Here is a 15,860-nt window from a genome sequence, read left to right on the forward strand (position 1 = left end):
ACTAAAAGCATCCAGAAGGAACTGACACAAACAGGGAGATAGATGGAGCCAAGGGCTCCTGTAAGTTTGCTATTGCTCACATAATAGATTTGCTAATTCCACAACCTGCGGATGGTGATTAAGAATGGGAAGCAGAAAGAGGGAAGAGAGAATCATAGAAGGGCTCATTCAAGTTTTCTAATGTATCACAAACCTGTCCTCCCTAATGTCTGGATCATAGCAGCCCATTCCATTCACCTATTCTCTAGTGAACTCCAATAGAAAATACAAAGCCATCACCACCCAGTTCTTTCTCCCTTCTAGAGATGAGATATTAGCCACCCAATCCCAGATTCTCAGATCCATTCCAGGAAAGAAGCCCTAGGTATTGAAGCACAGCTTTCCCTCCCTCCCTTCTTTCTTCCACCCCAAGATTTGTTCCCCAGATAGTTCTAGTAAATGCAAAACCAAGTATATTCTCATTCTTTAGAGCAACCAGCTTTTCATGGCCAACTGGAATCAAACACAACCTGCACAAACATCTATCTGGAGGACACTCCCAAGGCTCCTACTGAGCCAGCCTTCTGCATACCACTGCATTTCAGCTTCCTAGTTCACAAGACACTGAGACATTCTTGAATTCTGCAAGGTGCACTGTGTGTTAATATCTTGGCTGCTCATCATGTGGCCAATAAAGGGCATGACTAGTCAACAAATAAATTTTCTCTTGGCTAAAACTTGCAACAAAACTGTAAGCTGTTTACCAAGGGGCCCACTGCAGGTTATATTCAATATATACAGTCAAATCCTAACTATCTGAGATATATTCAGTTGACCATACACCTTTATATTTCAGTAAAAGGTCTTTACGTTTCCCAGTGCTATCGATGTTACAAAGTGCTTTCATATGCAGTGCTTCATCTGATTTCCAGGATAATTAAATGATCCTGTCATACCTGATTTTTAGATGAGGAAACAAGTGGTTTCTGGGTATTTCAAGAGGCTAACGCATCTGCCCTCCAACTTGTATGTGAAAACCAAAAACAAAATTCCAAGGCCCTTCAACCATCTGAATGGACTTTGACTCTTTTGGTCAATATATGGCAGAGCTAGGAAAAGCAGGTGAGTCTTCCAGCTGCTGATACAGGGTTTTTTCTGCCATACTCCATTACCTCCAAGGCTAAAGTCAAAAGAGGGTGTGGTTATCACATGAAAAAATCTGGTTTGGATTTCCCAAATGTGTATGTAGTATTTGGGGATTTACCTTAATTTAACCTACAGTTCTTTTGGGTTGTAACAGTCTGACTCCATTTTTGAAAACAAAACAAAATCGATTTTAAATGCTGAATTATAGATCTTTGCTGTCCAGTATGGTAGCTACTAACCACTTATGGTTATTTGCATTTCTATTTTAATTAATTAAAATTCAGTAAAATGCAAAATTCAGTTCTTCAGTTGCTCTAGCCACATTTCAAGTGTTACAGTAGTCACATATGGCTAGTGGCTGGGACAATGCAGATTATAGAACAGTTCCATCATCAAAGAAACTTCTATTGAACAGTGCTATTATATAATGTCATCTCCAGAGAAAGAAGACTTTAGAAAAAGTCAGAAACGGCCGGGTGCAGTGGCTCACACGTGTAATCCCAGCACTTTGGGAGGCCAAGGCAGGCAGATCCCTTGAGGTCAGGAGTTCAAGACCAGCCTGGCCAACATGGTGAAACCCCGTCTCTAGTAAAAATACAAAAAATTAGCTAGGCGTGGTGGTGCATGCCTGTAACCCCAGCTACTCAGGAGGCTGAGTTGGGAGAATCACTGGAACCCAGGAGACAGAAGTTGTAGTGACCCAAGATTGTGCCACTGCACTCTAGCCTGGGTGACAGAGCAAGACTCCATCTCAAAAAAAAAAAAAAAAGAAAAAGAAAAAGTCAGAAACATCTTGAGGCAGGCATAGTGCTGTCATCTGTCCAATATTGAAGATGATTTAAGAATAAGAAAGAAGAAGAGAACAAAGAAGAGAAAAAGAAGTTGCCTTAGGTGTACCTACCCAGAAAAGGACAAGGGCATTCCTGTAGTCATTGTGTTGTATTTAGCTCTTAAACTTTTTAAGAGATTAGAATAATTTGACACATAGAAGATCTAAACCACTGAAGAGGCTCTGAAGCAGATAAAAGTAGAAAGAAAATAAAAAACTAATTAGTTACAAACTAAGCTTAACCACAATTCGTTTAAACGATACTATTTACTCTTCACATGATTGGTTTTTCTTTTGCTTTATAGTATGACATAGTTTATATCTTTAAAGGGGAATTAAAATATTTCTGGGAATTTTTAAAAGTAAGTTCACACAGCCACATAAAAACTACAGAAACAGATAAAACCTATCTTCTCATTTATTCCCTAATCCATTCAAATTAAATATAAAAATCCAAGCAGCCACAGTGATATTCAAAAAAGCAAAAGTGAGACAAAACAAAATTCATTTGTCACCTGTGGAGGTAGTTAGCTCACCTAATCTTCACTCCAAACACCAGTAATTTTTAAAAGACAGAAATAAACATATGTTCTGCCTTCCCGGAAGGAACTATGTTTCAGGGTAGCCAAATAACCCAGTTGTGAAGAAAATGGTCTGCTTATAGAAAAATGCCAGCTAAAACATGTAGATAGAATTAGAGAATTAGAAATTCACCATTTTGAAACCCCTAATGAAATAATCAACTCAAGCAAGGATCATTAATAAATGCTAAAACAATCAAGTAACTATTGATACAGAATATAACTGAATATACACATGGTACAAAGTTCACGTCACAGACTACTGGCTTGACCCAAGGGGGAATATAGCAGAGGAGAGAGGCAGTGATCACCCTAACCTTGCGATCATCTCACCATCACTAATGATGGGATGTGAATACACATTATTGCCTATGAAATAGTCTTTAAAAAAAGAAGTTGAACCTGAATCTAACTAAACCTTGCAATGGGCTGAACGTGTATGTCTTCCCCAAATTAATATGTTGACATCCTAACCCCAAAGGTGCTGGTATTAAAAGGTGGGGCCTTTAGGGGGTCATTAGATCATAAGGACAGAGGCTTCATGATTGGAATTAGTGCCCTTATAAAAGAGGCCCCAGAGAGCTAGCTAGTCTCTCCCACTATGTGAGGGCCCAGCAAGAAGGCCAATCTATGAACCAGAAAGTTGGTCCTAACCAGATATCAAAACCACATGCTCCTTGATTTTAAACTTGCTAGCCTCTAGGACAGTGAGAAATAAATTTCTGTTCTTTATAAGTCATCCAGTTTTTGGTATTTTGTTATAGCAGGCCTAAAAGCCTTTAGAACTAACTTCCAGTTAACCAGGAAAAAACAGAGTGAAAAGTTAAATGACACCATAAAAAGCAACCAGAAAATTCCAGAAGGGGTAATATTCTACAGGACAACTGACTAGTTTTTCAACAAGTCAATTTCTCTAAATAAATACATAAACAAAGAGTATGGGTATTTTCCAGGTTAAAAAAGTCTTGAGCTAAATAAGCAAATGCAATGTGTATCCCTTGATTAGAAGAAACTAATTTGAACAAACCAGCCACAAAAGATATTTCAGGGAGACCAAGCTGGAAGGATCACTTGAGGCCAGGAGTTTGAGACCAGCCTGGGCAACGTAGTAAGACCTCCATCTCTACAAAAACAATAAATTAGCTGGGCATGGTGGTGTGCACCTCTAGTCCTAGCTACTCAGGAAGCTGAGGCAGGAAGATCACTTGAGCCCAGGAGTTTGAGGCTGCAATGAGCTATGATTGTTTCACTGCACTTCAGGCTGTGTGAAAGAGCAAGACGTTGTCTCAAAAAATAAAAGGACATTTCATAATAATTGAGGAAATCTGAATGTGGACTGGGTAATAAATGATATAAAAAAGCCATTTTTTATTTTGTTTGAAAAGATGATTTTGTAACTATACAGGAAAATGTTCTTATTTTTTTAGAAATCTGTACTAAAGAATTTAGGGGTAAAATATCATTTTCTTTAATATACTTTCAAACACAAGCAAAAAATAGTCATGACACAAATATAGCAAAATGTTTACAATCTATGTTCTATGCTTGCCTGTGAGTGCCATTAATCTCATCTCTCTGCTTTTCTGAAAGTTTGAAAATTTCAAAGTTTTATAATAAATTTTTTTACATCCCATAATTTTATAATATTTTTTTTTAAAGTTTGAAGCAAATCAACAACTATAGCTTCAAAAATATCCTGACCCACAATAAACATTGAACAGGGTATATTTCTCCCATTTCCTAAAAAAGTTGGCCCAGGAAGGAGTATGAGAGCTGCCATAGCTCTCACAAGGCTCATTATTCTCCATCACTCCATGGGAAATCCCAAAATAATTTTTTTAAAAAGTTGTTTAAATTTATAATGTTTTTGATTCTATAATAATTTTATAATAAAATAATTGTAAAATGTTTTTGATTTTATAATTTATAAAAATTTTTATACATGTTTATGTTTGAAATGTCTATTTCAAACTTTATGAGATATTAAAATATAAGTAATATAGTTCATCATTTTAGAAATGCCATGCTTTTCTTCTCCAGCAATTACATAATCAAAGAGTAACTGTAGTTTTTCCTAGAACATTGCTTTGTAGGCTGGGCATGGTGGTTCATGACACTTTAGGAGGCCAAGGCAGGCAGATCTCTTGAGATCAGGAGTTTGAGACTAGACTGGGCAACAGAGAAACCCTATGAGTAGTAAAAACACAAAAATCAGCTGTGCATAGTGGCGTGCACCTATAGCCCCAGCTACTCAGGAGGCTGACGTGGGAAGATCACCTGAATCTGGGGAGGTCAAGGCTACAGTGAGCCAAGACTGTACCATTGCACTCCAGCCTGGGCAACAAAGTGAGACCCTGTGTCAAAAAAAAAATGAAATTTAATTGAAAAAAAGAAAATTGCTTTGTAAAATTAATTTTTCAATCAAAACCAAGATTTTTCAGATATAGAGAATGCAGCCCACTGGTCAGATTTGTCAGTTCAAAGAGAATAAATTCTAGTTTCCTATTTTTCTAGCCTGCTTATGATTATCCAATAGGATATCAAAAAAGACCAAAGCCTTTGGGATCCATGTTCAGTATTCCTGAGTCTAACTCAGGATGCCAAATCAGGAGACAAGCACATTCTCATCAATTTTCAATCATTCGAGACCAATTTTGCTTATAATTATCCAGTTCTTTTAGACCACCTTTCTCCTGAAGCCAGCCTTATGGCTATTCCCTTCACTTTAGCATAAGCCCCCAAGAAGGTGAACAAAATGAGGAAACGATTGGTTAAAGTTGGCATTTGAAATTCTGAAACATGTCCACCATTCCCTTCACCCATGCCCGCCCCTCTTAGAAGTAGTACTTTCAGATTATTTAAGAGTCGATGCTTCTATGTGGATTGTGTCATCTGTCCTTTATAACAGCTAGTAGGTTTAATTTGACTCTATTTTCAGCATATATTGACCTATGCTAATTATCTGTTAAAATAAATTCCACTCTTAGAGTTAATAAAGTGTGTGTGTCATGGAAGACCCATTGAAGTAAGAAGCTGAGGAGCCCTTATGGTAAAGTGGAACAAGAAATAATAAGACATAATAATTTTCCCATGCAAATCAACAACCGTAGGTTCAAAAGTATCCTGACCCACAACAAGTATTGGACAGGCCATGTTTCTCTCACTCCCTAAAAAATTGGCACAATACCTAGAAACATCAGTGGAATCGAGTATTAAACACTTTAGAACTATTCTCATCAAAGTTCTTTAATATATAATACAGCAAAAGAAAAGTTTCTTTTCTAAAGGCTTCTCTATACTTTTTTTAATAGTTGAATTTCATTTCTGAAGGCTCCTAAAAAGAATAGAATTTAGATCTTTATTAAAGAGGAAATATATTTTCCATGTTTAATTTAAATTACATTCCATCAGTCATTTGCAATCTTAGCCTACACGGAATTTTTTTTTTGGTAGTTTTTATGTTTGGGCTTTAGGAGGGGATTCCCAATAATCTCTATATAAATATTATTAATCTCTATATAAATATTTTAACATTTCAATGTAAATTAGTTTTTTAAAGCTATTTTATCCATAAAAATAATAAATTTGCATGGCTGAGGGTGAAATAATGTGTTACCAGGACCCCTCAGTTTTGGGGGTTGTGAGTAGATCCCATCTTCATGTTCCTCCAGCCCAGCCCAAGCCTGGCTCAGGGCCTCCTCCCCCATTTGCCAGGAACCACCATCCCCAGGGATTCTATGTGCCCTGCCTGACCAGTGTTCTCCATCAGAGTTTACCAATCTTTTGTTCATTCCCTCAGAGCACAGCTAAGCAAGAGTACACTAATTTGAAAATTAACTCAAGCAAATAGAGGAACAATATCCCCAACACATTGCATTTTAACATAGGGTTTCCTGGACACACTGTTTCAACCCAAGAGTTGGGCTAATAGTAGGAGTTCCATCTGCTAAAATACGGCTGTCAGCTTCAGAGGGAAATTCATGAACGTCTTCGTAGTTTGTTTTTACGTTTCACTTGGCACTGTTTCTAAAATTTCCTCTGAAGCCAAAAAATAAGTTATTTCCCAGCACACTGGGCACTTTTCATTTATCATTGGATTGACTTTTGTAACTTGCAGTAGGATCTGAAATCGACCAGGGGGTTCTTATCCAACAGACAGCAGCAAAACTCTTTGTGTATCTGCGTTCCTTTCAACAAGCGTGACTTCCTCAATGGCATCATTCGTGAGCGTAACACAGAGCTCAGCAATAACGTTTCTTCACTAACCCTACCAGGTATCCAACATAGGATGTTACTTCCTTTCACTGTTTTCCGACTCCTGGCAGATATTAATCATTGGGATTTGGGAACAAGGAAATAGAATTTCTGAGAATGCTTGGGAATTCCCAAATTCATATGATTTTCATAACACTTCACTTACAAGTTTTTGAAAAATAATAAGTGACTATAATAACAAGCAAATAGTCGTTTTTTTCTGTAACAGGATTATATGAAAAGTTTTAGTAGTCTTCTGTTTTTAACAGATATGATAACAAATGATGATTTCTTATTATTAGGAGCCAACATATTGTAACAAGATTATAAAATCCAATAGCATTAATAGAGAAAACATTAAAAAGAAATGAATATTATCACAAAATAAATGCTAAAGAAAAGTCCTTTAAAGATTGAAAGGTAACACCACAAATACTTAATGCTTTAATCGTTGTTTACATGACATTGTTAAACAAGGCATCAATCATCCCCTCCAATACCATTTAAATAACATAACATTCTGATCTCCTGGCAAGATGAATAGCACTAGAAAGAAGCAACTGTCAAAATGGCCGATTTAAGGGCATATTTTGTTTCTAAAACTTGGCATTTCTTCGAAAACCTCTCATAGGATTTGTAAAACATATACTATGCCTATGAACACATTAATATTTATTTGCAGAAATGGTTCACTGTTAGCAGTGGACAAGGCCATGAACACACACTTGTAACACAGCAACAGATACAAGAAAGTCTGACTGAGGCTCCTTTACTGCTCCTGTCCTGTTCACCTTAACTTTCATCTCCACATGTCAGTGCTTCCTCATCTTGCTTGACTTGAAGTCAGTGCATTTCTTCAAGCCAGTAAGTTCTCTATACTGACTATTAAGCTGTAATTTTCACAGGAAAATTAGAATGTTCCTTCCCATTTTCCTAATTTCTCAACTGATTTTTCTCAGAATTCAGAATCCATAAATATTGAAATGCCAGGAGAGAATTTCCAAATGGAAATGCTGTTCCCTTCGTCCATTTTCAGAAGAAACCGTAGGATAGTGTTATCCTTCTCTTCTCCAATTTTTTTTTTCCTGCAAACTTATGGTTATCACCTCTTTAAGTGAGTAGCTCATAATTTTGCCTCCCCTGCAAATGGTCCCAAAACAGTGAAGTGGGTCCTCTTTAGCTGTGTCTTTAGTACATAATCCTGCATTTCTGACCATATGCAGGGAGTGTGACCCAGGGAAGGATCCGTGACTCAATGGGATTTCTCTTGCTGTCTCTAGAATTTGAACACTGGAACCCAGACGTACAGAGGCTGGGAGCCATCGTGGTGTGCTATATTGATGACGGCAGCAGTGGGTGGTGTGGGGGCAGTTAATTGACAGCTACCTGTTGCTGACATCCCAGGAACTGCCTGAACCTCCTCTTTCCCAGTCATAAGATATCTAAGAATCTGCAGTATTCTTCATTAAATCCTAGCATGGTTTAAGCTAGCCAGAATTAGGTTCTGTTGCTTTCAATCAACAGAACCTTAGCTAATACGTTGTTATTTCCTGGTCTTTGTTCCTTTAATTTTCCAGGAAAAGAAGGGAAAATGGCTTATTGGTTTTAAAAAGAGACAAGGGACAACATACCATTTATGCAAAATTTAGAAGCACTCAAAGGAAACTCTGGAAAGTTCCTGAGACATACCTAGGTAGGATCAGCATAAAACTTGAACAGTGTATCTAGATCATGGTTGCCATGGTTGCCTTGACACAATGAACATCTGTATCAAGATCATATTTTCTTGGTGGGACAGAGAGAAGCACAAGGCGGGACTCACATTTACAGTAATCCTTGTTTTCCAGGGACCATACAACCCAGTTTGTCCAGAGCTGTTCATCTTAAGTTTGTTATCCCACCATAATTATAAATAGAACCTCCTTTTTCTCTCAAGAATATCCCACTTTGGATGATAATTTCTGTGACTACCCATTAACAATATTTAATGACTATAGAAAACTGCTTCTCTATATTTTTTGTATGTTTGAAACATTTTATAACAAAAATATCTTTAAAGTTATCACCTACACAGAATATAGCTGCCAAATGCTCCTACTCTGCTATTCTAACCATGAATCCCTCTGGGGCCCCTTCCTCCTACGGCGCTTGTGAGGATGAAATGAAATAAGCTCTATGAAGTGCCCAACAGTGACCAACACTGAATAAAATACAGCCACCATAGGTGGCCTTCCCTTATGTTCACCAAACTCCTGATAAGTTATTCGGTGATGTTTTAATCTTAATATTTTATGTAGATTATACATTCATCTGATTCAAAATGCAAAAGGTACAAAAGCGTATACAGTTAAAAGTTTCCCAACCCACTACCATTTATCTCCCTGGAGGCAACTGTTTCCAGATTTTTGAATATCCTTAAAGAATATCATATGTATGGAAAAGAAAGATTATATATTTATATGCATCTGTGTATGCATTTTCCTATGAGAGGCTCACAAAGTCTCCTTGAAGAGATATCATTATTACAAATACCCCTCGATTTACAATAGGGTTATATTCCAATAAACTTATGAAAATATTGTAAGCTGAAAATGCATTTAATACACTTAACCTACTAAACATCATAGCTTAGCTCGGCCTACCTTAAACACTCACATTAACCTACAGTTAGGCAAAATCATCTAACAGAAAGCCCATTTTATAATAAAGTGGGCTTTGAATATCTCATGTAATATAATGAATACTGTACTGAAAGTGGAAAACAGAATGGTTGTATGAGTACTCAAAATACAGCTTCTGCTGAATGTGTATTGCTTTCAAACTATCTTAAAGTTGAAAAATCGTAAGTCAAAATATTCTAAGTCAGGGATTGTTTGTACTTCTACTTTACATGATGAAATTGAGCCTTGAAAAGATTAAGTGACTCGCCCAAGGTCACACTGGCAGTTAAATAGTGAAACTTGGATCCAAATTGTTCAGTCACTACATGTATTGTCTTGAAATTTGAAAAAGTGGAAGAGGAATTAAACTACTAAATTGAAGGACTATTTTAGGCATAGAAGAAGCAGATGCCTTCATGTCCAAGTGATTGTGAAAAGCCCACTTGCCCCAAAATATGTCTCCTGGTCATATGAAATTCCACCATTTCAGATTTTTACCTGGGGATTTAGAGTAATCTGCTGTTTTCCTAGAGCTCCCCTAAAATAGAAATAGAAAATTTTGGAAGGCTAAATATATGCTAACATTGGAAAACTCATTTTCTCCCCTTCGTAAGGCAAGGTACTGAAGGAGGGGGCCCTACGGGCTGTGCAGGGACATCCTGGAGGCATGGGGAGAAGAAACTGAAAGGCAAGTTTGTATGGAACAAAGAATACCGATCTCAGGATTCTCCCTTGAACCTGCCCTAACTTTGTTCAAATAGACTTAGCCACTGACCTGCTGTCAAAAGACCACAGCCAATCTGACTTGTTTTCAATATAATGATGAATATTGATTTGGTCCCTTCATCCAACATTCTCAGCTGGATCTTTTTTGACCAAGGATATACATTACTAGGTGAGTACAGGCAGTTAATTCTTCCACACGGGACTTCGGAGTTTCTGAGTTAACCAGAATCACCCACCTTAACATCTGCCAGTTTATACCCCAAGTCCTGACCAGTGCCCCCTACCTGCTATGCCTCATGTTTTCAATAGAGCATAAAATCAGAAATGAAAGATGAAACATCATAGCCAATATCACAGAAATACAAAGGATCCTAAGAAACTGCTAGGTATAATTATACACTAACTAATTGGATCATCTAGAAGAAATGGATAAATTCCCAGACACATAAAACCTACCAAGATTGACTCATGAAGAAATTTAAAAATCTGAACAGACTAATAGCAAGCAAGGAGGTTGAATCCGTGAGAAAATGTCTCCTATCAATGAAAAACCCAAAACCAGATGGCTTCCCAGATTAATTCTACCAAATATTTTAAGAAGAACTAATACCAGTCCTTCTCAAACTCTTCCAAAAAGCTGAAGTGGAGGGAATACTTCCAAACTCATCTTACAGGGCCAGCATTACCCTGATTCCAAAGCCAGACAAGAACACTACAAGAAAGGAAAATGACAGGCCAATAGCCTTGATCTACATAGATGCAAAAATCCTCAACAAAATCCTAGCAAACCAAATTCAATAGCACATTGAAAGAATCATTCACCATGATCATGTCATGGTTCAACATAAGCAAATCAATACATATAATATACCATATTAGAAAAATAAAGGATAGAAACTATATGGCCATCACAATAGATATAGAAAAAGCTTTTGACAAAATTCGAAACCCTTTCATGGTGAAAAAAAAAAACACCCAACAGATCACGTATTGAGGGACTGTATCCCAACAAAATAAAGGCCATATATGACAAACCCATAGCTAACACCATGATCAATGGTGAAAAGTTGAAACTTTTCCTCTACCATCAGGAACAAGACAAGGATGCCCACAGACACCACTTCTCAGGGTAATTAGGCAAAAGAAAGAAATAAAAGGCATCTTAATAGGAAAGGAAGAAGTGAAACTGTCTCTACTGTCGGCATGATCTTGTTATATATAGAAAACCCTACAAACTTCACTAAAAAAAGGTTAGAACTCAACACAAAGAAGGGAACAATAGACACTGGGGGACTCCAAAGGTGGGAGGGAAGGATGGTGGGAGCAAGGGTTGAAAAACTACCTATCGATTACTATGCTCACTGCTTGGGTGGTGGGATCATTAGAAGCCCAAACCTCAGCACCATGCAATATACCTGTTTAAGAAACCTGTACATCTACGCTCCTGACTCTAAAATGAAACATGCAATATTTAAAAAACAAAAACAAATAAATAAAATTTGAAAACTGTTAGAACTGAACTGATAGGTGATATCAGTAAAGTTGTAGGATACAAAATCAACATATAGAGCCTTGAACACAGCAACATCCAGCTGTCTGACACGAAAGTCTCAGGGGCAAGAAAACCTCTATATGAACTCAGAAACAATGAGCTAAGTTGTGTTTATGTCTGAAAGGATGTTAAGAACTTCATTCATGTTACATCAGAGCCAACAGAAAGAACCAACAGGAAACCTGTACCCAACAAACAGAAATGACAAGATGAAGGGAAAGCAGAGGTAAGGGCTTACCTTAGAAAGGGCAAGTGATTAGCTCAATATACAATACAATGTTTGCTCCTGAGCCAAAAATTTGTACAATAATTTGGATATTACTTGCACAACCAGAAAAATCAGCCACTCATTAGGAAAATGTGTTTCTGTAGAAGTCTTAGGACTCAGCTATCTATAATAACATGAAAAGACAATATTTTCATCCAAAATGAGTATTTTTGTTTGTCTTGGCTTGTTATTCTAACGTCAACAGCCTCTAAATAAACTGTTGAAGTACATGATATAACCACCTCTTTCTCCATCTTTCCCATTGCTCCCATAGGGTTTCAGTTGTGCAATTTCACCATTAGCAAAGCTTTTTGCTGAAATCTGGCTTTTCAAAGGGAGAGTATCCAGAAACAGAAGATGCTGATCTGGGAGGCTCTTCCTAATAGAACTGCTGCTTCAGTTTAACTTGAAAAAGCCCACACCCAGTTCCTAATGACAAACATCTGAACACCGGGTCTTCCCCTGAGCAAGACCATGCTATGCCTCCTGCTCGCTCTGTTCTATAAGCAACCCACAGATTGCTCCCTGTGAAGAGGAGCCTGCCAGGGGAGCAGCATTCCACCAGACCCTGATTTAGCAAGATATTTCCGTATCATTCCCCCAACCAGCTGGAAGTCCTCCACTGCTCTTGTGTAAAAATCTAACTCATCTCGCTGAATTTCCTGATTTAAAAGTCTAATTCATTTCACCAAAAGTGTGACAGAAGGAAACCAAGTACACCATCTCTCTCTTACCAAACCAAAGCTATTGCATGTGCATTCTGGGGGGAAAACATGGTCCAAATATGTTATGGAGGGGGTGCCAGCCCAGTGTCATCCTCTTACTATTGCCATAGGATCTTGGCTGATGGCATCAGAGGAAAAACAAGTTTATCGATTACTTTCAACCATTAAGCTCACTCCTCCATGAAAAATAAGTCACAAGTCCAATGTCTCTTATTAAAAGAAGCACTGCAAAATATAAAGGAGTCACAGTTTTAAAATGGGACACACGTTCTCTAAGCAGTGAACCATGTTAGAGGTGCACTGTTTACATTGTATAAAGTCCCCTGGAGCCAGGGTTAGGAAGCGCATCTGTTCTTTGGTGTTCTGGGATGAAGGAGAAAGGAAAATGTGCTGCCAGAAGTGAGTGGGAAGGAGCCCATGAGATAAAGGAAGTAAATCCATTTGCTGATTGCAATAATAATGGTAATACACGAAGCTATACATACATACATACATACATACATGCAAATTTTCACATTTTTTTAAAAAAAGAACTTCAGGCTTCCACTCATGTAATCAGCCCTTATGAACTCTCCTGATTAGCTGCAAGGAAAATCTTCCTTTCTCCTCTTTCTTGCACCATCCTGGGCTCCCTTTTGACTTGTTTTTTTTTTTTTTTTTTTTTTTAACTTATAAACGATCAGCTCATATTCTGAAGTTTGTAGTCCCCTCCCGCCCCCTCTCTCTCTATACGGCTCATTTACATTGGCAGCTGTCGTGCTGCTGGGCATCCTCAAACCCACAAGTTTCCCTTTAATGTTTGAGCAGACAAACATGATCATGCACTAGGCATCACTGTGCCACTCAAAATGCTTTTTTGTTTTTTTTATTGCATCTGAGAGAAATCTCAAGGTTGCAAACCTGGAGTCAGAATTGTCTCCATGTGTCTCAGTGGGAAGAGTATCGTGTGAAGAAACAAGTTGATTCTACTAATCAAAAGGAATTTTTTTTGATATCAGGTCATCCTCCAAATGAATTTATATTACCGAGTGGAGGGTCACATGAAGAAAATGGTCAAACAGCACCACCTAGAGCAAGAGCTGAGAAGTGCAGTGGAGCCGGGCTGTGTCAGGAAAGAAAAGCAAGCTGGGGCCTGGCTCAGCGCTCTCCCCTCTGCTCCTGTCTGCACGGAAAGATTAGGATGACAGTGGCAGGAAGCCTGTGCACCTAGTATGCATCACTTGAAGGGAACACACAGATTCCAGTAAACAGTTGGAAGGAAATGTTAATACCAGGCTCTGCTAAACAATATGAAATGACTCCTAGATGAGACAAGCAACTTTCATCAAAGTTCCCTGATACCTGAAAAGACAGCCCAGGGGATCCTGCACTACATGTGGTGTGTGTAAATTAAGCGGGTTTTTTTTCCCCTTTGTAATCAAGGCTCATACACAAACAAAATCACACTTTAGAAACGGCCTATTTCAACTTGTAACTAGCTTGCTTTCAGGGGCTCCAGGTCAAAAAGAAATAGAGCACAAAGATGCTTTCTCCTTAGGGATCATACACAAATTCACTCAGTCCGTTTCTTTCCCACATGGAGCAACAAAGCCGTCAGACCTCTCCATCCACACATCGGGTCCTTCCTGATTAAAGTGAGATAAATCACAGCCCTCTCTCTCTAGATGGCAGGCGACAAGAGGGGGATGCTTGGCTCAAGAAGTCCTCCCCATCCCTCTGCATTCATACAAGCCCGAGCGGAGAGATGCAAGAAATTACGGATGCATTTTAATTCCCCAGACCCTGCAATTAAAAATGGAAATTTTTTGGCCATGCGTGTTGGCTCACGCCTGTAATCCCAGCACTTTCAGAGGCCGAGGTCGGCGGATCACCTGGGGTCAGGAGTTCGAGACCAGCCTGGCCAACATGGTGAAACCCTGTCTCTACTAAAAATACAAAAATTAGCTAGGAATGGTGGTGGGCGCCTGTAGTCCCAGCTACTCGGGAGGATGAGGCAGGAGAATCACTTGAACCCGGGAGGCAAAGTTTGCAGTGAGCCAAGATCGCACCACTGCACTCCACTCTGGGTGACAAAGGAAGACTTCATCTCAAAAAACATTTTTAAAAAATGGAAGTGTTGTTCTTTCATTTGTAAATGTGTTTTGGTAAAAGAGGGGCAGTTTAAGCAACCCTTTCTATTGTCTACATTGTTAAAATTCATCCGACATGGACTCTTGACTCCGTTTTGCCTGGGCAGACCCAATTCAAGCATTTACAACAGCTATAACCTCCTGAAATCAAAAAGAGGAATCAGCATTATTGCTAAGTTCAAATAAGGTCTTGTTTTATTTCATTTTTATTTTTGAATGCAGCCATTCCTCCATGTGCTGTCATCAGGTAAGATTGTCAGTCCTGATTAGGTAAAGGTATTATTACAAAATGCAATTCTTAAAAATTCAGTGTCTAACTACACTTTTAATAAGCCTTTCCCCCTCCCCTATGTATTCTCCCTTAGACACCCCTTCTCAAATTTAAAATCACAGAAACTAAAATATGATGCCTAAAGAGAGCCTAGCGACTGCCCAGTCCTCTAATTTGATGAGTGGGAGTACTGAAGCCCAGAGGAGGTCAAGTAATTTGTTCCCAATGTCTTAGACAAGAAGAAAATGACCAGCTGGGAAATCCCACTCATGTCAAGGCAGAGGCACAGGGTCACAGACTGTGGTTGAATTGTGCCACACTCCTACATCCTTCTTTAGGAATCACAGAACATTCCTGTGTTGAGTCGGAGTCACTGACTTCCTTTTCAGGCTGATTGAGTTCTGTCCTTACAGGCTGCGACAAGATGTTTTGGTATTATGCTACACCAAGACCATTTATCTATTTCAAGAAATGCACAGTCCTTAGAGCCCAGCAACTTTCCCCATGTCCAGTAAATGTAGCTTCTCCATTAGAAGCTGTCAGAATGGAGCCTTCTGGCTCATCTTGATTTTGATTTGTGCAAGAATGAATGGTTGTGCTAAGACAGCTTTCCTAGCTGATAGAGAGCGAAACTTTTTTCTAATAATCTAAAAAAAATTAAATTAGAACTTTTTTCTCATAATCTGTGAAAAAATATTAAATTAAATCTGGCTCGTCTTGATTTTGATTTGTGCAAGAAT

Source organism: Pan paniscus, chromosome 6 (genome assembly GCF_029289425.2).
Source record: "Pan paniscus chromosome 6, NHGRI_mPanPan1-v2.0_pri, whole genome shotgun sequence".
Classification (NCBI taxonomy): domain Eukaryota; kingdom Metazoa; phylum Chordata; class Mammalia; order Primates; family Hominidae; genus Pan; species Pan paniscus.